The sequence below is a fragment of the Polistes fuscatus genome, unplaced genomic scaffold (assembly GCF_010416935.1).
Source record: "Polistes fuscatus isolate 324 unplaced genomic scaffold, CU_Pfus_HIC Scaffold18, whole genome shotgun sequence".
NCBI classification, from domain to species: domain Eukaryota; kingdom Metazoa; phylum Arthropoda; class Insecta; order Hymenoptera; family Vespidae; genus Polistes; species Polistes fuscatus.
In genome coordinates this window covers 3,096,146-3,123,013 of record NW_025113086.1, presented here as the reverse complement: position 1 = coordinate 3,123,013, position 26,868 = coordinate 3,096,146, and the positions used below count along the sequence as shown (strand labels likewise).

At 31.8% G+C, this 26,868-nt stretch overlaps 1 protein-coding gene and 1 long non-coding RNA gene across 3 annotated transcripts in view; one reads left to right on the top strand and one right to left on the bottom strand.

Moving 5' to 3' along the window:
- LOC122515503 overlaps positions 1–11,206 on the bottom strand; it is a 35,448-nt gene extending 24,242 nt beyond the window's left edge. The window contains exon 1 of the long non-coding RNA XR_006303287.1: positions 10,984–11,206. This is a non-coding gene — a long non-coding RNA (uncharacterized LOC122515503). The remainder of the gene's footprint in view (positions 1–10,983) is intronic.
- The window catches only part of LOC122515501 (neural cell adhesion molecule 1), a 192,213-nt gene that overhangs the window by 96,998 nt on the left and 68,347 nt on the right, over positions 1–26,868 (top strand). The gene's annotated exons all lie outside the window — the stretch shown is intronic.

Sequence of the window (26,868 nt, the reverse complement as noted above, 5' to 3'; positions counted from 1 at the left end):
GGAGATTGGACGGTGGGCCCTGGATAGCTCAATTGGTTAAAGAGCAGTTTAATTAAGCATTAAGAGCCCGGAAAACGGAAGATCCGGGTTCGAGTCCCCCCGGTCCAGTCTGTCCAACGGCCCAATTTTTTCACGAATCCTACATATATATATAAATATAAATGATAAATTGGTAGCAGGGGGTGGGAGGAAAATATATAAAAAAAAAACTAGAAAAAGGAAAAAAGGGGAAGAGGATGATCGGTCACTCGAAAAGTCGATTGAGTCGAATGATTGATCCTTTCATCATCGGATGAAATGGAAAGCCCATGGAACAAAGGTTAAAGCAAACGAGCACAGTGCACAAGCATCGATATGGATTCCGGTCAACGAAAAAAAGGATTACGAAGAACAGAGAGAGAGAGAAAGAAATAGATCAGGGGAAGAGTAAAAAAGTTTAGTCGAGAGATCACAGAAGGAAACAGAAATAAAAAACAAGAAAAATAACTCTCGTCCTCCTCCTACTCCACCTTCAGCAGGAAAAAAAAAAGAAAAAGGAAAAGAGAGAGAGAGAGAGAGAGAAAAAAAATAAATAAACGAGAAAACGAGAGCCACAAAATATATTCCATGACGTTACATGGTTATTTCTATTCCTTACAAGTACCCCCTCCTCCTCCTCTTCTCCAAACCTCCCCTCCACCCTTAACTCAAGGTTTTATATTGCCCAACTTTTGACAGAGGCAATTTTTGTTACGCCTTGTCGTTTTAGAATAAATCCCTACGGTAATTGCAAAAGCAACGCGGACAAAACTAAATAGAAAAAAGTGTGGGACAAACAATAGGAGGTAGGAGGACAGGAGGAGGAGGAGGAGGAGGAGGAAGAAGAACGGGGTTAGGGGGAGGGGGAATGCGTATAACGTTTGCATAAAGTCAGTGCAATAAAAGTAGTTGTAAAAGTCAGCTGTTATAGTCGTTGTACGGCCAGGTCTCGATTTATGCTAATAGAGTCGACCGATCTACGTTTGAAGATGCTTTTCCACGTTTATCGTCTGCCACCATAGGAAAAAACTACTACTACTACTACTACTATCGCGAAAAACTAGTCCTCGTACGTTGCATTAACTCTACTAAACGGAAAAGCAAAAAGAAAAATAAAAAAGAATGAAAGTCCGAACGTTAGATTCATTATTTTACCTTTTTTTTTTGTCGTTCGTTCGCAAACTTTAATTTTCCTAAGAAATTGCAGCCCTGTTGTTGTTGGATTTGTATGTATGTGTGTGTGTATTTTTTTTTTTTTTTTTTAATAGATTCTACTTGCACTTATGCACGTTACATTGCAACGTTCTCTCGGTAATTACAATGAAATGTTATATAAAAGAAATAAAAATAAATAGACACCGAGTTATAAATCATAGAATGAAGAATAGATTGCATCTGATTAATTATACTAATTTGTCCATTTATTCCGTTCAGTTATCAATCATTCGAATTAATCCTTGATAAAGAGGACGAATAAATTTAGTTAGAATAAAATCATTTATTCGATTTATTTTCTCTAATATTATTACTGTTCTTTATTTATGTACGATAATAATATATTCTATTTAAACTACAAACAAATATAATAAATATGAAACGCGAATCTACGAAAAGTATCGAACGATAATTAATTAATTAATTAATTATACGTAAGCGTGACTTGTTTTTCAAACACCCACATAAACGCGTTCTAATAAAACTCTTGCAATAACATTTAAATATTGAAATATATTACAATTATATTTATTCCTTACTTCGAATATCATAATTACGTTATCACGAGTAAAAAAGTAGTTGGAATATCATAACGTTTGATTATTGAAGAAATCAAGTAAGGTAACAATCAAGTATAGTTATTCCCCGAATTATACGAGTATAGAAAGTGTGCGCACACAAACACACCCATGATACACACACACGATACACGATACAACGTAGAATACACAACCTTGGGGCATTTGTTACAAGTTGGACGCGATCTCGTATCGCGTGCGCGACAAAGCGAGTGCCCACACAAGCCTATGTATCTTCGTCGGTGAAAAATTACACGAGTAGGAGTCCGTAGAGGGATGATCGATGGGGGGTAGTTGCACGCCCGGTTAGCTAAGCCCTCGTAACATCGCATCGCATCGGGAAAAACACATCGTGTATTCTACTACACCCCCTCTTCCCCTTCTCCCCCTTCTCCACCTCCTTCTCCTCCTCCCCCTCCTCCTACTCCTGCTTCAACCCTTATCCTCTTTCTTTTACTCGTCAAATCGATTTTTCGAGACACCGATCGCAATAGATGAGCAGATCACGTTTCTTTCCACCACATTTTCTTACGATTATTTACTATTTTATTATCGATAAATTCATTTTCTTAAAACCATTCTTTTCGTGTACTTTTTTTTCTCCTCCCCTTCCTATTCCATTATGCATTAGAAATTTCTTTGAATTCGTTACTTTGCTCTATTAATGAATTACGTGTGAATATTATCGATTAATTATTAATTGGAAGATTAAATGATTTTCTACGAGGGGAACAAAAATTGTTTGACGTATTTTATTCGGATATAATTTTTTCTTTCAAGAGAGATCTGTTTTTCTAACATTAAATAATTTAAAAAAAAAAAAGAAACTATTACAGTACAAGCATGATGACTTTTACGATCTAGAACGTATTTAACTTTAAAGAAGATAAATTGTATTATGCGAGATACATGAGAGATATCTGCACACACACGCAAAAAAAAAGAAGAAAAATATCGAAATTTTATTAGAAGAAAAAGAAAGAAAAAATAAAGTACATTAAAAATGAAATAGGAAAATGATGGGAGTGGTAAAATCAGAGTGGTGGGTTTATTTTCTCGCGAATATTTATCAAAAATCTTCCTCAGCATGACTTTTACGATTTATAACAGATCTCCAACGTTTGAACGAAGATAAATTATCTCATGTAGTACGTTTAAAGTATCTACATAAGAGAAGTTGCAAAAGATGATCCGATCGATCATCAAAAACAGATGTCTTTTTTCTTATCTTCGAGATGGGAGGGGGGAGAAGGAGGTGGAGGTGGATGAGAGGGTCGGGGACAAAATGGAGTGTCCACTTTCATCGGCTGAAATCGACGTTTACGTTCTCTCAAGCAGATAATAAAAGAAAAATCTTCTCTCTTTCCCCCTTTTTTTCTATTTTTTTCTGTCTTTTTCTAACAATGTTATCATAAGCACGGAAGGGATCGTTTTGCTTCCTTTATCGGATTTCCCTTCGGAAGAAGAGATATCCGAACACTCGGTATTCTCCGATCGAGATTCTCCACTCTGTCGGTCCTACGGTTTCCATGGTGCTTCTTCTTCTACTACTTCTTCTTCTTCTCTATGGGGGGAGATGAAACTCGCGACCACGAGAGCAAGGAAATTGAATTTTCCTCTTTAATTAAGCTACCACACGATAGGACGAACGAATAAGAGGGAAGGAAGGAAGGAAGGAAATAAGAAAGCCACTTGCTATGCTTAATATTCTTACCTTTTACAATTTTAACTATCATATATAGTCATACGTTTGTTAGTAATTGGAAATTGTTAAATTTAATGTTTTTTATTTCATTGGAATTTAATCGTTCGATAGAAAAATAAAACATTGTCAATTATTTCAATTCTAATCAAATTGTCTGTCTTAGGATTCGTCAAAATTATTATTTTCTATTTTATTGGAATCTAATCGTTCGATAGAAAAATAAAACATTGTCAATTGTTTGAATTCTAATCAAATTGTCTGTCAGAATTTTGAACAAAAATTCGTACGATATTTTACATTCTTTAAAGAGTCGTATTGAATTTTGTTTAGAAATTTTATCGACGCGGACTGTTTTACGAGTATATAAAATAATAATATAAATTTAAAAATGGGTCTTAGAACTTGGAATAAATTTTGTCGAAGATGTTGAAACTTTGAGGAACCGGACAAAATCGAATTTTCTTTGCATATCTTTTTCTTTTTTATTTTTCTTTTATACTACTACCACCACTACCTCTTCCTTTTTGGAAGATCAAAGAACGCATTTTCTGGCTGAGGACATCTCGGTGAGGGTAAAGAGGGTTTAAAAAAAAGTTGGTAGAAGCTTGTAAGAGGACACAAGGAATATAAACGTGGGAGAGTTTGCCAAAATCCTTGCTTGCTGGCTTGGCAAGGAATGAGTTTCAACGTAGACGATGTCTCCCATCGTTAATCGTATTCCTTCATTCTCTTCTTCTTCTTCTTCTTCTTCTTCTTCTTTTACTCTTTGCAAATTATATTAATTAAATAACAAAGAGAGAATAAAAATCTTTCTTTCATTTTTATTCTCTCCTTCCTTTTTCATTTCAATTGAAATTATTGGATAAAAGTAAATGAACTAATCACATCTGACATTTTAATATCCGAAAACCTTCCACCACGTGGTTTGACGATTCGACTCGTGACAGTCATACCGATATGCGCCAAAAAAATAAAATAAAATAAAAAATGAAGGAGAGGGGGGACAAAAATAGTGATTTAATTGTTAATTAAACTATCATCAAAGTTCAATTACTTTCAGAGATAATATGATAAATGACATCGAACCTAACATCTTTTTACGAACGCGTCTTAGAAAACTCTCCTAGTGATTCTCAACTTTATCTTTCGACTTCTCGATAACTCATCCCTTTTCTTCCCATACCATCCCCTTGACTTTTTTTTTTCTTCCTTCTTCTTTTTCTTTTTCTTTTTTCTTTCTTTTTTATCCTGTCACTGAATCTCTCCAGATTTTCACTTCCTCTTTTAATCGAGCATACCTACTCTATTTCTTTTTCTTTTTTTTTTATTCTTCTTTCTATCTTTTTATCTCGTATCTTACTGTTGATATCAAAAAAGGAAGGAGGGGAACAAAAAAATATGACAGATTGAAATTACACCTGGATCTTTTAAAGTACACTCGTTTATCTACTTTTTTTTTCTTTACCAACAAATGTATCGATAAATTTATATACGAATGAAAGTAATACAAAATCGAATCCGATTGTGAGACAAATGATCGCGTATAAAACATATTTCAATATAATTGAATATAAATTAACACTTTTACGTATATGAAAATATTAGGTCACCTTAAAAAACAAAAATCCGAGTGATCGATCTCCCGTATGATTTTAACGAGATCAAAATTTTATTATTCGATAGAAAAAAAACTAGACAAATTTTATCCCTTTGCACACGCGTTTCAAATAATACCCAATTCGAAAATGAGTCAAATGTAAAATTTAGATAATTATTTCACGATTAAATAAGAATACCAATTGAAATCAAATGATCGCGGTTAAACAATTTCAATAATTAAAAAAAAATGTTTCATTAAATGAAATTGAGGTGTAAAAAAGGTGTCTGAGGTGAGCAGAAAAGAAAGAAATAAAGAAAGAGAGAGAGAGAGAGAGAGGAAACGTGCCAACCAAAACGTGTTCGTACAATTCTCAAATTGTACGAAGAATGAATTTGCGCGAATTTCAATCGATGCCCATTCATAGGGAAATAAAGGTCGTCTGCAGTGAGAAGGGTTTAATAATTCGATCTGGTTTGACGAGTTTAAATCTCATTCTCCTTCTCTCTCTATTTCTCACAGACACACGTACACAAATATCTACATCTATGTGAGTGTGAAATTCACCCCCGCATCCTGACCACGTTCATTGCACAGCACATCTTGAATACCGTCTGGAGAGAACGATTGCTGGTGCCACTTCGTACTCGCCGTATTGTGGCCGCACCTGCCCGACCATACGATAAAGAAAGAAAGAAAGAAAGAGATAAAAAGGAGAAGAACAACAAAAAATATACGAAGAAAAGAAAGAAAGAGGAAAGCAAAACGCGTAGCTGTTACAAAGGAAATGAACGCTAAAGAAGGTTTTAAAAATCCTTTAAGAAAACGAGTACTTAGAATGGGGATTCGTATTTCTTAAAAACACCCTATATAATATAATATTACTACTACTAATATTATTTATTAATAATATTGTACGATTAAAATAATTATAAAACGAATTGTTAATGTAATTTGTTAAGAATTTTGAAAAGAATTTTAATCGAGTGTAATAGAAATGATTTTTTCAAACTATAATGAAATATTATTATTATTATTTATTGTTATTGATTATTTAATTTTATTGATATATGTTGGGGAGGAGAGGAAGGGAGAATTTTATTTACGAATCAGGATAATGATAATAAATGCAAATGCAGATTCGGTTGCGTACGAATTGCAACGTATCTTGAAATTACTTTTGTCAAATTTTGTTCTGCGTAATTAAATCTAATTATTATCGAATATTTTCACAATTAATAATGCAACATATATTTATTAATCAATTTGTTAATATATATACGTATGGATTTATTCAACAAAATAATCATATATATATTATAAATAATTTTAAGAAAAAAAACAGAACAAAAATGAGATATCATGGTGTTAACGAAGAAATGATTTTTTAAATAAAAAAAAAAATAAAAAAAAACACTATATATGTGTGGGAAATAAAGAAAAGTGATCATTATAGAATTTTGGAATTTAAAATGAATAAAATAGAACCCCGTTCGGAGTAGGGGCGCTGGTGCAATTTGCAAAAGTGCATCGAGAGACTCCGTCCATCTTGAAATGAAAAAGGGTTTTCCTTGCTTTCGCAGTTTGAAACCGAGCTTTTTCAAGTCTGATCTTTACGCGAACCTCGACCTTCGTAGGTTTCCCTTTCTCTCTCTCGTATCATCCTATCCCTTTCTATTTTCTCTGCGGTCTACGAACAACCGCCAACGCGTAGGGCGGAGGAGAAAGGGACGAAGGGCCAGACGAGACTCGCGTTAATCAGGAAATGCCTTTCGACCTCTAACTTCACGAAATTCTGCATAGCGATTCCATGTTCGAAACTTCAATCTGAATCTGGATTTGTTTATCTTGCTAATATAATATATTCTAATCATCTTTATAATAATCATCATACCCACCATTTATCTATTCTTACTAAATTTATGCGCTGCATTTTATTCTATTTTTATATAAATAAAATTGCATCGAAATTAAGAAGAAAAAATAACACGATCAGTTAGTTAAAATTTGAGCTAATATATACGTGCCAGATAATTAACAATAAAATATAATTATTACGTTAAAATACCAAAAGAAAATAAACGATATTATTAATCATATTTTTTAAAATAACACAACCAGTTAGTTAGGATTTGAACTCATATATACGTGCCAGATAATTAACAATAAAATATAATTATTACGTTAAAATACCAAAAGAAAATGAACAATATCATCGATCATATGTTTAATTGCATTCTTACAAAAACGATAAAAACAAAAATGATCCAATCTGTTGAAAAATAAATTTAGCAATTGCTGGAACGTACAATTGAAGTTGGGAATCAATTTCAAATGTTAAATATCAAATATATTAAATGGAATGATAGGTCATTAAAGTTCGTTGAGAAATAGGAATCGGTGGTAAAGTCAGCCTATAGCGAACGATCGATAGCTCGACAGAACGATTATGCAGGAAACCGTTATCCTTATCGAGAATCCTGATCGGTACACGCAAAAACATCGACCAAAGATGTCACGGGACAACGATTAATCCTTCGGTTGTTCTCCTATGCGTTCGTATGCACTCGTGTCACGCTGAACACGACACCTTTGTTCATAGTATAAACAAAAGTTCCACGCAAGCTCTCCCGTACCTGAAAACTGTCAAAGTGAATCGTTACAAATGAGCCATGTATAAACCTACAACCCTAATCGTTCCCTATCTTTATTTCCCATTATCTATTACACATGCAATATCCTACTTTACTTTTATATTCGTTCCCATATATAACACACATACGCCGATCATTTTGAAAAATAAAACGATACGCGATTAAATATTATCTTATTATCATTTTCATATGTAAAATCTTATTTTTCGTTTATAATTATAATTTAATATATATTATAAATATTAATATTTTATATATATAATATATAGTATTATAATTATTATATTTAATATATATTACAGGTCTTCGTGGCTCAAGTGGTAGAGTGTTCTTTCGGTATGCGAAAGATCCTGGGTTCGAATCCCCCGGGCCCTCTCGATTTTTTAAACTATTGAAGCTCGAATTTATTGGGAGAGTTTTTCGAACGAACAAATGCGTCAGGGTTGCGTCACTAAATAATACAAAAAAAAATATATTATAAATTATATTAATATCTCATTTATATAATATTTTCTTTATCAACAAATATAATAATTTATGATTTTATGTGACTGATAAGTAATCTATTCGATAAATAAATTAGAAAAAGAAAATTTTATTTATCCAATTATAACGAGAATTGAATGACTGCAATTCGATTCAATGAATTAATCAAATTTAATTAATAAAAATATATCTTACGATTATAATTCGAAAGATATTTTCACATCCTCTCAGAAAGAGATAATTCCACGACTTCCCACTCCTCCCTCCTCCCACCCCTCTTCGATTAAAATGTCGTAAGAGATGCATACGATTAGATTCATTTTCCCAGATCGAAGATGAACAACTCGTCCATCCGGAACGAACATTTTCTCGTCCTCGTCGTATTCCGGAAGGCGTACATCGGACAAACGTCGTCCGTTCTTTTTCCAACATGAATTACTACGATAACGAGGATCCGACGGAGACAAAAATAATAAAAAAAAATGATGAGAGAGAGAAAGAGAAAGAAAGAGAGAAGGCAAGTTCGTAACTACGCGTTTCCTACGATGATGCCATTAAGCCAACCGGTTCGTTCTCACGGGCCGTTAATATCGCGAATGTTTGTGCGACGTTGTTTCAAGCTTGTTGATGAGTAAGAGAGAGAAAGAGAAAGAGAAAAGGAAGTTCAAAGATTCTCTATCTCATTCTTACTTCCTTCCTTCCTTTTTTTTCTTTTTTTTTTCTTTTATGAATTTCTTCTCAAACCCTCCCCAAGCAGTTTATTAAACATTAACCTATTACAATGTATTATTATACTTAATAAAAAATTTGTGAATCACTATTATCGTTTTAATTTTCTTTTTAATATTCGATAATATTATTATTGTATTATATAAGTAATGATAAGAAGAAGAAGAAGAATGGAACGTTATTGGAAATATTTAGAATTTTAAAAAGCTTGGCATAGAAACCTGAATTTACAATTCGATCGAATGATATATTAAGAAAAAAAAAAGGAAATATATTTTTCATGTAGAGCAGACAGCTGTTAACGTATTACACCGTGAACCTCATTTCCAAATACATATATGAGAATAAAAAGTTTATAACAAATTTGAATTTCAAATATATATGGGAGGAAGAATAGAAATTAGACAGCTTTTGGCATTGCACAGTTCCAAGAGTCTTACCGTTAGTTTAGAAGAATCTACAAATGTGTACGTTTGCAACAGTCAACGCGTACACACTGTTAAAATTGCATATTATTCAAACTACTTAATCTATGGAAGAAAAAAAAATAAACGCGAACGAATGGAAAGGTGTCGAAAAAAATATTCGAACAATTTTATAATCTGTTTAATTAAACACGCGTGTAATATTTTTTTCGTCGATATAAACATAAAAGAAAAAAGCAGAAACGATATTTAAAATCTGATATATCAAGTCAAATATGAAAATGTGATATTCATTTGATCATAAAAATTGTGGTCTACATATAAAAAAAAAAAGAAAAAAGAAAAAGAAAATACAAAAAAAATGAAGATGAAAAATATGACAAGAGAGAGTGAGAGAGAGAGAGAGAGAGCACAGTGATCGAATGTTTATTACTTCTACCCCAAATAACATTGATCGAACCCTTCCGCGCGAATACTCATGCATGAAATAACTCCATACGTTTATTAATTCGAGCGTGGATGCTCTTTGAATGCTAACTGAACGACGGCTACGTAATAATTCGGATATCATGTTCTACACGAATATCCAAATCCACGTCTCTCTCTTTCTATCTTCCTCTACGTTTGCGATCTACTACTACAATGATATTCGGATAAAATGATAGAGAAAGATAGATAGATAAATAGATAGATGGATAGATAGATCTACAAAATTATATCGGCCAGTAGGATAGTCAAATATCGTACAGATCTAGCTTTAGAACGCATTTCTGAATCATTTTCATCGCAGTTACAATCGTTCTATGTATTCTATCCGTTAAACGTTTCCAAGGCCAACTTCGAGACAGATATTTGAGTTACAAAAGGCTCGTATAGACTGACAAAGAGAGTGAGAAAGAGAGAGAATATTATGTAATATACGTTGATATCAATGTAATGAATAATGATCGTTTAGAAATGAAATTATCGTTTGGTAAAATTTCCATTTTCCCATTATCGTTGTTTCTATTAAACAATCCCTTTATCATTTATCTATCAATCCACACACAACTATTATCATTATTATTATTATTATTCATATATATAATATAAAATAATATAATTTAATATAAAAGATATATAATCAACGTAATATAATATTATATAATCTCTCGTGTAATTATTATATCTTATTTTATTCTGTAAAAAAAAGAATATTAAACAAAAAAAATTCGTCGATTAATAAAAACACAGACCGTACGATACTGTAAATAAAATTCTATAATAAATGTAATTAATTTCATTTAAAAGAGAGAGAAAAGAAAAGAGAAGAGAAGAGTGTGTACGTTGTTAAAAATCATTGATCGAGAATAAAACAAAAATAAATAAATAAATCAAATGAAATGAAATAATATTCCTCGTATAAAAGTATCCCACCCGACGAATACGATAAAAGTGGGGCATGGGGGGGTGGTGGGAGGGGGAGAATGAGGAAAAGTTTATTAAATTTTACGAACCATAGATGACGTTCATTCTGTCAAGAAATTTTGCGCAAGCGTAAAACGATAAAATATATAAGGCGTTGGGAACGTTTTACCTCTGTGATTTATCTGACCAGTCTCCTCCTCCTCCTCCCTCCTCCTCCTTTTCTTCTTCTTTATCGTTTTCCTCTCGGTTTTCTCCGAAACGAAAGACGAAGTAGAGATAGAAAACTAGCCAACCAAGCTAACTTAGCTACCAACCAACCTGTAAAAAAAAAAAAAAAAAGAGAGAGAGGGGATTCACTAGCTCGCACGTTTACGCGCCAACGCTTCGCAGTTGCTTGTTTAACTTGGATATGAGTTACGAGAAGAGTTGCAGACGTGGGAGGAGGGGGAGGTGGGGTGGGGTTCAAAGGGTAAGAAAAGAAGAAGAAGAAGAAGAAGAAGAAGGTGAGGCTGAGATGGTAAAGAAAAAAAGAACGAAACTGAACTACGTTTCCCCCCCCACAACCTTCCCACCCACACCCACACCCACACCCCCACCTATTCTCCTCCTCCCCCCTTCGTTGTGTTACTTCTGTTCGTTTCACGAGCAGACTTCATAACGTTTTTGCTTCCTCTTTCATCTCTTTCTTTCTAAACGTACAATCTCATCTCGTATCTAACCGAGATCGACTCGTGTTATTACTCCGACTCGAAAGAGAAACAAACAGTTCGACGACTTCTGGATTAACAAGAGGGAACAAGAAGACCCGTTCAATCTCTTCTACGGTACTTCCTTTTCATCTTTTTGCCACTCCCCCCACTCCCCTCTCTATAAAATGGTTTCCTTTTCTTTTTCTTGTTCTTTTTTTTGAATTAGAATCGTTAACCGACTGTTATACACGGTTATTATTCGTTTTATTTATTTATTTTATTTAATAATATTTGATTGACCCTAGAGCCTAGGCTCCTTAAAGGCCATTAATTACAGTATAGTACAATGTAATGTATAGATAAAACAAAACAAAAATGAAAATTATCATTATATTAGTAGTAACGCACTGTAAGTAGATTAATGTAAAAAGAAAATAGTAAATAATAAATAAAAGTATAACAGTTCTATAATAGTAGTATAGTAGTATTGATTCGAAGCAATAAACATATGGTTTTAAAGAAAAAAAAACAAAAAATTTAATTAAATTAAATCGTAATTCACAAAACAATACAAACAATCCTATGAAATGTGTTCTTTTTTTTTTTTATTCTTTCCCTTTCCCGTGTCAATATTTTCTAATACTAAACGTTAAAACTAAGTTACGAGGATGGGGTAACTAATCGTTCGAGTATAAATCGTTTATGGGGGTTACAAGGTAACTCGCAGGCGTATGAGAAAAAACTATCGTAAAAATGAACAACTTTATTCTCGTTTGATTTTCTTCAAGCAACTTTCTTATAGCGTCACCTTCTTTTTCTCCCTACTACCCCCATAAAGGATTCTCACACACACCTTGATCGTTGTCTCGTTAAATCAAATAAGAAATACTACTTTGCAAATTGTTTAATCTTATTTCCATCTAACTCATTTTTCAAAACGAAAGAAAATATTCAATAATTTCATTCGTAGGATAAAAGCATGGAATACTTTTCCTTCCCCCATAAGATTCATTTCTCTTCTCTTTTCTATCCTCTCTTTCTCTCTCTTTGTCAGGTCCCCCCTTTAGGAATACCACCCACGTTCAAAGCGAGCTACTTCGGTGACGGTGACAGAGAGAAGCCACCGCCGGCGTTTTCAATTAAACCCATAATTACGAATTCGATGGGTTTTCGGGGACGGCCCTGCAGCAGCACGTGCGTGCCCGCCAGGCTAATTAGAGCTTTGATATTTATGCGAGAACGTTAACCGTTATGCGTATATACATATACATATATATATATATACATATGCTTTCGTTCAACTTAACACGAAAAAGAATTTTCAAAAAAAAAAAAAAAATGAAACCGTACGAATTCATTTTTTTTTTTTATTCATCGAAATTTAAAAAGACGAGAGGTAACATTTTACATTCGAAAATTTTCCCCATTCGACGCTCGTTCCCTTCCAACGCATTTATTTTTGTAAAAATATATACGTAGGAAGAAGAAAAAAAAAAGAAGAGGGGGTTGTTGTAATTTTAATGTACGTTTTTTTTTTTTTTTAAATATTTGTGATGATCCAAATCTTTTATTTCATTTCGAATGAACGGCAAACACGTGCGTTTGTTCTCCCATTTATTTCTTAATTTTACGTACGAAAGGAAAAAAAAAAAGAAGGGGTTGTTGTAATTTTAATGTACGTTTTTTTTTTTTTAAATATTTGTGATCATCCAAATCTTTTATTTCTTTTCGAATGAACGACAAACACGTGTGTTTGTTCTCCCATTTATTTCTTAATTTTACGTACGAAAGGAAAAAAAAAAAAGAGGGGGTTGTTGTAATTTTAATGTACGTTTTTTTTTTTTTTAAATATTTGTATGATCCAAATCTTTTATTTCTTTTCGAATGAACGGCAAGCACGTGCGTTTGTTCTCCCATTTATTTCTTAATTTTACGTACGGAAGAAAAAAAACAATGTATTTAAGAAAAATAAAAATGAATGCGCGTTAAATATTGTTTAATAATTCAAGGAATGATATGACGTGTAGATATTTAGATCGAATACGATATTGCGAATAGGATAGAATGATTTTCAAACGGGAATCATCCTTTTGTCGATTCATTGAGATAAAAATTGTCACTCGAGAACGTCGAGATTCTCAATGCGAGATATCGGAGAAACTGTCATCGACAAAATGTCTTCATTCGACGAAAGGAAATTGAGTAGGTCGGTATCCTAACAGACATCTTCTTACTGTCACTTATATCGTCATTATTTTCAAATCATTTATTTCAACTTCTACGTTTAACGACGCCCCTTTTTCATTTTCTCTTTCCTGTAATAAAAATTCTAGCAAAAAAGAAAAGGAAACGAAACTTCGAATGTAACATTTTTGAAACAAAATTATGCACATTTTTTTTTTTTTTTTTATTTTCCTATACGAATGATCTATCGATATATATTTGATTTATACGTTGATCATTTTCTTACAACAATTTATTTATTTTTTAATATCCAAACGTACGACCAAATAGAATTAAAAAAAATAAAGAAAAGGAAAGAAAAATTGGAATGCAACATTTGTAAAACAAAATTATGCACATTTTTGTTTTTTTTTTTATTTTTCTATACGAAAGATCTATCGATCTATATTTGATCTATACTTTGATCATTTTCTTACAACAATTTATTTATTTTTTAATATCCAAACGTACGACCAAATAAAATTAAAAAAAAAAAAGAAAAGGAAAGAAAACTTCGAATGCAACATTTGTGAAACAAAATTATGCACATTTTTTATTTTTTTTTTTATTTTTCTATACGAAAGATCTATCGATCTATATTTGATTTATACGTTGATCATTTTCTTACAAAAATTTATTTATTTTTTAATATCCAAACGTGCGACCGAATAGAATTAAAAAAAAAATACGTCATTTTATTCAAATTCAAATTGACAAATATTTTCTTTTTTACTTTTTCCTATAATCTATTGGACGGAGAACAAACGAACGAATAAAAAAAATAGGAATGATAATAGATCACTTCGTTATGATCTAAAAATAGTATTTTATACGATACTATTATTTCAAGCACGACGAAAAGATATTTTATCACTAACTCCCAACCCATTCGTATACCAACACTATTATATATATATATTTTTTTGTTGTTATTTGTTGATTTATTTCCCACAAGCCACCCTCTTCTTCCACCCCCTCCCCTTACCACTGTGCACATCCTAAAAACGATACTCGCAATTCGCGAATCCGTCGAAGCGCGCGAGAAAATGAAACGAAACGAAACGAAATGAAACGTATTTTCAAAGTTGAAAATAATCAGAGAAAAGCGCTAGAGTTTTTTTTCATTTTATTCTCTATTTCAATTCTATACACGCACACACAGACACACATGTGCAGAGCTTAATTGTCTCATTCAATACGCCGCGTTACGTTTCTTTTATTCTTCGATATTATTCGAGCCAAAAAAAAAATAAAAAACCGTCGAATTATTTGCTCATCTTTTTTATTCCAATTTCTTTTCTTTCTTTCTTTCTTTCTTTATTTTTTCAAACCAAAAACTATACTCGGTTTTCAAAAGAACATGACAAAATGTTTAAATAGTATTCAAATACATCCACGTCATATGGGATGATAGTTGTAGTAGTAGTGGTGGTGGTGGTTCATTACCTTGCCAAATCTAATGAGTCTGTGTCAGGATGAATTTTCTATTATATTTTTTTTTTCTTATTTTTCTACTTTTCTTTTTTTTTCTCGTAATTATACATGTCGTTACCTTTTTCATAGCACGCTTCTTCTTCTCTCTCCCTTACTCTACTTCTACCGAATGGTTTTTTTTTTTTTTAATACTCCTCGTTTTGAAGTTCTCTTCTAAAGCAGAATGAAACAAAATCAAAAAAAGATTAAAAAAAAATGGAATCAGCTCTGCTCTACGAACGACGTTGTAGTCGTCGGTTCTCAAATGAATGCTTAAGCGGATACTTTGAAGATACAAACACACACACACATACACACATACACACGTTTATATTTATCCTTGATAATGGATAGACTTAAACGTTAATATAAACGCTTGTATGCATCTATGCATGCATGCATGCAACGTATAAACGTTTATTTCTTATCAAAAGTACACAAAATACACAAATTTGAAAATCCGAAAGCCAGAGTCGAACTTATTAGCGTGTACGATATAATAGTGGCCTAACCTTTTAAAGGGCCGGAAAGAGGAGGAGGGGAGGAGGAGGAGGGGAGGAGGGTGAAAGGTTGTATTTTTTTTTTGTTCTTTTTTCTAAAACCATTAAAACGCACGCATCCCAGATGAGAGAAATATTTGCGAAAGTTCATTAAAAAGATAACGACGTATTTAATTACGTGCAAAAAAAAACATGAAAGAGAGAGAGAGAGGAGAGAATTTCAACTCGTTCAAGCGTGAATTCCCACTCCCGTCCCGTTTTTCCCCCATTTTCAGAAACAAGTGAGCGGGGAGATGCGAAATAAAAAGGTAACGAATTCCGTTTCAGATTCTATTATAATTTCAATGGGAAAAATACACGGAGTTCTTCCCTCCCTCCCTTCATCCATTCATTTCACCCTCCCTCTTCCTTTTTTTTCCCAGGCACAAACGAAAAGAAAGAGGACGGAGAACCCTTGCCCGACTTCTCGTTTCCTCCAAAAAAAAAGAAGAAGGAGAAGGAAAAAAAAATAGAAACACACCTATCCAGAATAATAAAAAAACAAAGTTAAAGAACAGGTAGAATCTGTTTCACAATTGTCATCGAAAAATACGAATACAAAGAAAGAAAATAAAAAGTATAAAGAAAAAAATCAAAGAAATTTATAATTTCCATGTTCATCTATTTTTCAAATCGCATCTTTCCAATTGCAAGTGGTACGAGTTGTTTAAACATTCCTCTCCTGGGTTGAATTTTATTTTTATCAAATTCTCGAATTCACAAATACCAAAGATTATGTAAAATAAAAGAAAAAAGAAAAAGAAGAAGAAGAATGAAAAATATTCGTTAACAAAAGTTAATTATTAATAACAATAATAAGCTATATCACAACGAACATTTTTATTCAAGAAAATTAAAGGAGGAAAACGAATGGACGAGGAGAAGTTTTTATGGGGTGATTGATAAAAAAAAAAAAGAAAAAAATAGGATAAAAAGTAAGAAAGGAATGAAGGAAGAGGAAGAAAGAGAGAGAGAGAAGATGCACACTCAGCATCTGGTAGCAGCATGTGATACAACACGAGAAGCTGCTCAAGTAATGGTAGTTTAACAGAGATAGTCCGGAAATAAGCCTATGGCATTTTCATGGCATTTTCATGGCTCGTGCTTGAAACGTGTACGCTCGTACCCTTTCTAGGGTTACGAAAACATTGGCTTCACCGGATATTAAACGACTTCTTCGTTCGTGACTAGCCACGCGAATTTATAATACGAGAAAGAAAGAGACGGAAAATACGAACGAGTGTTAGAGAGAGAGAGAGAGAGGGGGGAAGAAAAAAAAATGTAAAACAAAGAAGAGTATACAGGAAGACCTTAATCGTGGTCTCGTTAACGGCTCGACGATTACAACGAAACGATCATCTCTCTCTCTCTCTCTCATTCTGTCTTTCTGTGTATTTGTTTTTTATTTTATTTTATTTTGTTATTTTGTCAAACTCAAACAAATCTATTCATCGTAGTTTTCTTTCTTAATTATTCGCGTTTAAATTTTTTATTTATATATATTTTTTCTATTCTCTATTTTAAATTCGAGCTCTGTGTTTTTTTTTATTTTATATTTTTCCTATAAGATTTGACGCAGAAGAATAAGAGAAGAAAAAAAATATAAAACGGGTAAAGAAAAGAATAATTGAACTGAAAAAAATGAGAAAAAGAAGAAGAGGTGGGGGGATTTGTTGGTTTAGCGTTAATTTGAAAATAAAACCGAAACGATTGCTATAGAAAATGATGACCCGAGTACAAACCGAGTATACATTTCCGATTTATCGTTTATTATTAATTATTATTATAATAGAAAAATCAAAGAACGAATTGGGAAATTAGAAAATATAGAATTTGAAATGATACTTTAATTATTACCCGTTAATTTAAATATTTTCTCAAAACTTTTGAACATATATGAAGAAAAGTGTGCATAATAATAGTAATAATAAATATATGTAGTATTATTTTCTAAGGAAGTTTTACTCTATAATCTTAGCAATATTATTGAAAGAAAGAAAGAAAGAAAGAGAGAGAAAGAGAGAGAGAGATATAGAACGGTTTAAAATAACTTACGGTTAATTAAAAATGAAATGGAGTATCTCTGCCGCAACACGGCAGCTAGCTTATTGATATAGAAACGAGCGATACGCTAAAAGAGATGAAAAGTTTACTGTTTTATGTTGAAATAGTGGCACTGAGTTATAACCGGATGGAAGAAAACTAAATAAAATCTAATAAAAATAAAGAGAAAAATTAACAGAATGAAAGAGAGAGAGAGAGAGAGAGAGAAGAAAAAATTCATTTTCATTATACAAAACTAGAGTGAATATACGATCGAAAAAATATTTCTATTGGTACTCACAAATATATTTTTGCTATCATTTCGAATAATTCGATATATTTATATCGTTATTAATCCTTTGCAAAATGATTGACTCTCTCGATACACAAAAATATTAATTATTAAAAAATATTCTTTTGATAAAAAAAAACCGTGATCGCTAAATTGAACAAAAATAATAATAATAATAATAACAATAATAGTTAGAAAATAAAATTGAAAAAAAAAAAAGAAAAAGAAAAAACACGAAATCATCTCTCATTTATTGATACTCGAAATAGAATTTCTACGATTGAATTTTTGAAGTGCAATTAATGCGAGACGAGTAGTATTTTCGAGATATCCTCGTTATATCCCTCTCTCTTTTTATATTTATATAAAATAATAATAACAACAACAACAACAACAATAATTTCCAATGCTTTTACGTATAATCTGGAATAAAATAAAACCTCTTCCTATCAATATTCACGGTTTCCGTTATATTCCAAAACAATGAGGGAGGGACGGAGGTAACAGAGGGAGGGACAGAGGAGGGGGAATTGTTGAGAAAAAAAAAAAAAAACCACACGCTTGGCAGATTTTTATTGAAATATTAATTACTCATTTCTCTTGGGTATTTTCTACGATTGACGAGTTTTACTACTTCAATGTTTCCCTCTTCTTCTCCTTCCCCCTCCTCTCTCTCTCTCTCTCTGTCAACTTGGAAACTTATTAAACTGGTCTGAATTAGACAGTTGCGTAGTGAAAACGGTGGTTTCTATAAACCCATTAACAAGCTAAGCGCCTATCAAGAGCAGCAGTACTTCAGAGAAATAAGCGTACGTAGAGCAAAATTCGCATGACCGACTCGTTCCATCCCTCTCTCTCTCTCTCTCTTACACTTACACTTACACTCTCTTTATCTTCTATCTTTGTCTTTAGTCAAGCTTCAATGAATACGAGAATTATGGTTATGCATAGTAACACCGACCACGTGTAGAAAACGTAAACGTCGATGATCTACAAATAGAATGAATGAATAAAACTCTGAGAGAGAGAGAGAGAGAGAGAGAGAGAGAGAGAAGAAATAATGAAGAATAGAGAAAGAAAGATAGGAATACTAATTAAAAGAAGCTTTTTAAAATACGTAACAGCCCACCCTCCTCCTCCTATATCCTCCTATCTCCCCTCAAATGAACGAACGAACGAACGAATGCAATAGAAAGACTCGCGACGAGTTCAACTCTCGTTGGAATTAAATCCATGAGAGAAAGAAAAAGAGAGAGAGAGAGAGAGAGAGAGAATAGGTCTCCGCTTGAAAATGAAAAATGAAAACTACTAAATATAAAATATAAAAGAAACGGAGGATGGGGGAGGAGGGGAGGGGGTAGAGGGGGAAAATAAAAAATAAAAAATATAAAAAAATAAATAAAAATATATAAAAAAATAAATAATATATATAAAAATATATATATATAAAATAAATAAATAAAAATATAAATAAAATATAAAAAAAATATAATAAAATATATATATATATATATAAAAATAAATAAAAATATATAAATATTCTTTTCTACTGTCGTGGACAGGATTCGCAAACTTTTGTCACGGTCCATAAACGTGCCGCTATTTTTCGTAACCTGAGAGAGAGAGAGAGAGAAGAAATCCATCCAGTTTTCGAGATAAAGCAACGACCTGTTTCTAAGCACATTGGCGAACCTTTCGAGGACGATAAGAAGAGAGACAGAAATAGGGAAAGGGGGAAAGGGGAGCAAGGGAGACGAGAGGAAGTAGAAGTAGAGAAGAAGAAGAAGAAGAAGAGAAGAAGAAGAGGTCACTTCGGGTCAAAGACACGCACGTAGTCTACGATGAAATCGATTCCAAGTGGTCGACACACACACACACACACATATACATACACACATATAATACACAGTCTTCGTTCGGAAATAAATTTTACTTTCATTTTTGTCTACTTTTAACTTGGTTTTTTATATTTTCATTCGTTACGAAGGATTATAAAAAATATTCATTTGAAGAAAAAAAGATGGATTTATTCGATCGATTCGCATTTGAAAAAATTGTTGCGTACTCGTTTAATATTTTTCTTTCAACGAAATAATCGTGATTGAAAAGAAAATATTTTGAGGTTTGGATTGAAAATATTTAATATGCGAGAGAAAGAATTTTCTTAAAGGGCACAATCGAATTCTTATTATGAAATCAAAAAGTATAGTAGTTTCATGGCGAGTTGACGTCGTTCAAATCTAAAACCCATGGAAAAGGAGAGAGACACTAACCTTATGGTTATACTCGAAGGAAATCACCGCTTGTAACTTTAATTCCTCGATTATCCTACATTGCTCTCTCTCTCTCTCTCTCTCTCTCTCTTATTAGAGAATATTCCTACCTTTATAACAGGAAACTCTCGAATAGTCTACCCCATAAATGTGACACCATCTTATTTTATTTCATTTTCGATAATTACTTTTTATTTATATATATATAATCTGTATCGAGATATTTTATTCCCCAATTAAAATAAATATTCCATATGGGATTTATTTCGAAGACCAAAATGTCACGAATAATTTCATTAACAATATTTATACGTTAATCGGATAATAATTCGCAAATTACGATGAGAAATTATTTAGAGATTTTTTTAAACAGAAAATTTTCCTTAGTTTTCCCATTGTATTTTAATAATTAAATTTACGATAAGAAATGTGATAAGCTGATATAATTCAAGAATGTTAGAAAATAACGGATCGAAAGATATATGAACGAGACGAAGAAAAAAGTTATACAATTTCGTGTTTGAAATAACGCGTAAGTGTAGTTGATTACGCGTTTTATTATTGGATGAGTCTAATAATGCGTTTTGAATTTTAAACTCAAACGAACAAAAGACAAATTCGCGTAGAAGCTTAACGAAGTTCCTCGATATAACCGAGAATATTGTCTTTCTATTTCTCTTTCGCGTTTTAATATCAAAATGAATCTTTCGCGAAAGACATCCAATCTCTTTGTCATGGGTTAAGTACTCGGTATAAACTGTAAATGGAATTAACCATGGGTTCCAGTCACGATGGAATGCGATTCGTGATGATGAAACCTTTCCAATGCTTCAGATTCTATAACAAACTTTGTTACGTATCACACGAATACCTTTAAATAGTATATCCCGTTATTGGTTTTAAACAAACAGAAGGATATCCTTTTTCTCTGGAAAATCTAATATTTAATCGGATTAACATTAATCCATTCTAATCCAATCTGATCTTTGATTCTATCGATAAATTTGATTTGATCCAACTAATCATAATTTCAAATGATTTTTTTTTAATTCGTCAATAAAAAACGATAGAAGTATCTGCCTTCGAATTGTATTAGTCGATCGAATTTTGAAATTTCAATGGAAAGAAAATTAGATCGACGATTGTTTAACATTAAAATCAAATCAAATCAAATATCGAAAGAAGGGGACAAAATATTGAACGAATGGAAATGTAATGAACAAAATTTTGGATTTATAAAAAAGTAACGAAATATTGAAATAAAATTTATATAAAAAATAATTTTATATATATTTATATAAAATTATAAATTTATATAAATATTATAATATATTATATAAAAAAAAAAATAAATAAAAAAAATAAAAATATTAAATATATTTATATAAGATTATAAATTTATATAAAATTTATATTATATAAATTTTATATATATTTATATAAAAAATATGAAATAAAATTTAAGATAAATGTTATTATATACGATTAAAATTAGAATGAATAGAATGAAAGATTAAGTAGACGAGCGTGTAACTGTGCATACGTGTTACAGATGTAATTAAGTAAAAATGTTCGACCTTCCGACAGAAATGAAAAGGAAATGTCGATAAGTTTAGCAACGATCGGTTGTTTCATTCTACTCTCCTTCGAGACAACGCAAAACTGTCGTAGGATATTCTATCGACAGGCACGTTCAACGCGAGCTTAGAACATAATGCACGTCGTAGGAGGAGGAAGGATTCTGCGAGTCCGTTTTAACGATTTCAAGGAAAACGAGAGAGAGAGAGAGAGAGAGAATGACAATTATTCATCCTTGTGTTATCCGGAAAAATTGTCTCGTTAGAAAATATTTAATAGCACGGATACTTAGAAGGAATTCTTTTTTACGGTAATTGCACAACTTTTGTAATTATAATACTTTGATATTTTTTTTCCATTTTTTTACTGAAATATTATTCAACGATTTTGTTTATTGCGTTTGGAATAATCTTCAATTCTTCTAATCTTCACTTCTTCAATAAACAAAATATTTCTAATTAAGATATATGATTAAATTATAATAAAAATGATTTTTATTTTCTTCTTTTTTATTTCGATATACGCAATACTCAAAACAGATTTTAAATGCTCGGGTTTTTAATATCAAATCTATTTTTATTGATATTAAAATAACGAATGAATGAATGAATGCTTCTATTTGGAACGTTTTATTTGAAAAGGCAGAAAAAAGAAAATAAAACGAATTTATTTTTTTTTGTTTTTAAATATAAAATACACTGTTAGAGAGTACGCAAACATTTGTGGACAACACCTTCGTTTGTTCAATTTAATGTGTCAGGGTATTGGATATAAATATCAAAATCAATAGAAAAAAAGGAAAAAAAAAAAGAAAATGGTGTAAAACTAAACAACGAGAATGGTGATAAACTCTAAAAATGGTACGAACTTTCTATCTAATTGTTAACATCGATTAAAAAAAACAAAAAAATACGCGCAGCAAAGTAAACGTTAGTTAACATCCAAGAAAAAAAAAAAAATAAAAAAACCAATATTATCAACGAACAACGATGATATTATCTAAATATAAAAATAGTTGAAGAAAACTATTGCAATTATTAAATATTATAAGAATAATTAACGAATAAATATAAAATTATAAAAATAATATATAAAAAATTAAATATTATAATAATAATTAACGAATAGTTGAAAAAACTATCGCAATTATTTAATATTATAAGAATAATTAACGAATAAATATAAAATTATAAAAATAATATATAAAAAAACTAAATATTATAATAATAATTAACGAATAGTTGAAAACACTATTGCAATTATTAAATATTATGAGAATAATTAACGAATAAATATAAAATTATAAAAATAATATATAAAAAAAATAAATATTATAATAATAATTAACGAATAGTTGAAAAAACTATTGCAATTATTAAATACTATAAGAATAATTAACGAATAAATGAGGTGTACTCGAGGTATCGAATTTTTGAAAGGTAGAATGATGGGAAAAAAAAAAAGAAAAAAAAAAGAAAAGAAAAATGAGAGAGTTCCGCATAGAGAAAAAGGAAATTATTCGCGACGGTGTAACTCGCGTGTCGGTTTTAGACATTTATTTTTGTTCGTTGTTCTTGCGACGGTAATGGAACCGTTTGAGTGGGACCGTTCGATTATTTTCCCGTTGCCGATGTAGATTGAATTGCTTTTCCAGGTTGCTGCCACCGCCACGATCGTTCGTTCCTGCTACTCGTCCGTTATCTATCCTTCTCTTCGTTCCACTTTCTCCATTCCACCTTTCTCTACCTTTCTCTTTCTCTTTCTCTTTCTCTTACTTTATTTATTTCTTTCTTTTTCTCCCCTATCGTTTCTCTAAACTCGATATCACTCGTCCACGTTCTCGATCCGTGCCCATCGGAATTGACCGCGAATTAATTGAAAATGTGGGTGGTAGTGGTAGTGGTAGTGGTGGTGGGGGAGGGGGGAGGTTCTTACTTTCATCCATTCGGACAGAAACATTTTCTTCATACTCGTTTCGTAGACCTAATCATTTCATTTTGTTTCTTTGTTTTTTTTTTATCCCCTAGTGGGTGGTGGTGGTGGTGGTGGTGGTGGTGGGGGTAGGGGTTCTTACTTTCATCCATTCGGACAGAAACATTTTCTTCATACTCGTTTCGTAGACCTAATCATTTCATTTCATTTGTTTCTTTCCTTTTTTATCCTCTAGTGGGTGGTGGTGGTGGTGGGGGTAGGGGTAGGGGTAGGGTTCTTATTTTCATCCATTCGGACAGAAACATTTTCTTCATACTCGTTTCGTAGACCTAATCATTTCATTTTGTTTCTTTTCTTTTCTTTCTTTTTATCTCCTAGTGGGTGGTGGTCGTGGTGGTGGTGGTGGGGGTAGGAGTTCTTACTTTCATCCATTCGAACAGAAATACTTTCTTCTTCTCCAATTCTAATTTTCACGAGAAATTTCTTCATACTCGTTTCGTAGACCCAATCATTTCATTTTGTTTCTTTGTTTAATTTTTTTTTATTATCCCCCTAAACTAATATCGTTTATTTATCCTTTTTTTTTTCATTTTACATTCAAATCTGTCATACATTTTATTCCTTTTTCTTTTTCCCTATTGAAAAAAGTATCATCGCAATATTATTACTCAACGAATACTATTCGTTACGAAATATTTTTCTTATTTTTTTTTTTTCCCAGCAATAAAAATGTCGCGCAAACGATTATTCGCGAGGATTTTTTTTTTTATTACATTTTATTTTCCCGTTTCCTTTCGTGTTTTTTTTTCTTTTTTTTTTTTCCATTCTATTTGTCCCGAGCAGCAAGTTTAACTCTATGAGAAAAGTTTTTATTTAACGAATTTAAATAGAAGAAGAAGAAGAAGAAGAAGAAGAAGCATTGTGCATTGCGTAGAAAATTCATGTAAATACTTTCAAACGATGTATTTCTCTCTCTCTCTCTTTTCTTGTTTCTTTTTTATTATTTTAACTTTAACATAAAGTAGACGAAAGAGAGAGAGAGAGAGAGAGAGAGAACACTCAAATTTCAAAGTTACACTGCTGACTGTCGTCGGTGGTTAACTTCTCGAGCACAAAAAACAAAAACTTCCCCTTGTGTTTTTTTGTTTTGTTTTTTTTTATAATAATAATAATAATATTTTTCAAGGAAAATTAAAATTTTCCTCGGCCTGTACCACCGCATTTGCATTGGTGCACGCGTATTCCTCGCGTACTTATATGTGTGTATACGCGTATGTGTGTGTGTGTGTGTTAATATTTGTTAGAGAAAATAAAGGAAGGTTTGTTTCGTTCAACTAGGAAAAAAGGGACCGACGAAAGTGCCCCCCCCCCCCACGAAATAAACTGAGAAACAAGATATTCTTACAGATTTTACGTTGGCACAAATTGCTCGGGAGGGTGGTGGGGGGGATGAGGGGGAGAGAGAGAAAAAGAACGTACACAAACACAAATAAAAAAAAAAAAAAGGAGAAGAATAAAAAGAGAAAACAAGAGAAATAAAAGGGAAAAAAGAGAATCAAAATGAACGAAGGAAAAACTCGTGCGGAAGGAAAGGTAAAGAATGCCGAATAAGAAACGAAACGGGACACATTCTCCGGTATTTTTTCTATTACTATTACGCGTGTTCCCTTTTTCTCTGGTCGTTTGCTAGGCCCGGGAGCACGCTTAATTCTTCGAAATACTACGAAAAAATGAAAAATCAAGAAAAGTATAGAAACGAGAAAGACGAAACGATAGAAACCCCAAAAAATTAATCCTTTTATTTTCCATATACGTACTCTTTCAACGCGAGTAACGAGAAACACTAATGGAATAACAAAAATCTACCGGAAATATAATAAATGAAAAAAAAAAACAAATATAAATAATATAAAAAATATTTCTCAAAAAAAAATATACGCGAACGAAAAAATAAATTCAATTAAATATTAAATTTGGGAAAAAATTAGAGATTCGTTCTCGTTTTCATTTTTAAAAAAAACACATATTCTCCATATAATTATCTCGTTTAGAAAAATTATTAAACTAAATATAAATGTGATAAATAAAAAATGTAACAAAGAACTATACGTTAAATAAAAGATAGTATAAAAGAGATAATTATGGGGTGATGTGGCGTGGGGGGAGGGGAGAATACACATTCGGAAAAAAGTTCGAAATAGGGAAGAGAAAGAGTAAAACATTCGAAGCTTTTCGCTTGAAATTTCACCTATCTACTTTTCCTATCTTCTCTCTCTCTCTCTCTAGTTTTTTTATTTTTTTTTCTAACAGAGATCCTACTTTTCTCATCCCGAAACCTTTTCCTCCTCTTCCTCCTCCCTCCACCAGCTTCTTCTCGTGCCGTTCCTCCTTCTATTTCTATTTCTCGTATTTTTTCTCAAGCGTACATAGAAAAACTCGAGGAGTGGTCAGTACTGTGTAAGCCATGTTTAGAAACAACACACCACCGAGTAACCACCACCTCCCCCCCAACCCCCCGACCCCCTCCTTCAACCCCCTCTGGACATCGTTACGAATGCTTCAGACGAAAACACGACGAGACGTCTACATTGGCAAGGATATACTCGAGAATTTTTCGAGAATACCTCTACGAGATTTCTAGACAACAACATCTGGACGTTGCAATTTTCTTCAAACAATGGACACCACGAATTCATAACGAAAATTCATTCACATTTTATTTTTCTTTCGTTTTTTCTCGTTTTTTTTTTTTTTTTATTTTTTAACGAGCTTTAATAAAATATATTTTCGAAAGAGAAACGAAATTTCGCAACGTTCGTTTTACTTCTTTTTTAATAATCAACATTTTTTTTTTATACTAGCAACGTTTATCATATTGTTGATTTGTTTTAATAAATATTATATAACGAATTTCATTGGAGATATTAATTAAATTGTTTTCAACCATTATTTTATATATTTTCAAATATGAAATTCAATTTATTTCTAAGTTTATTTAATTTTTGTGGTATT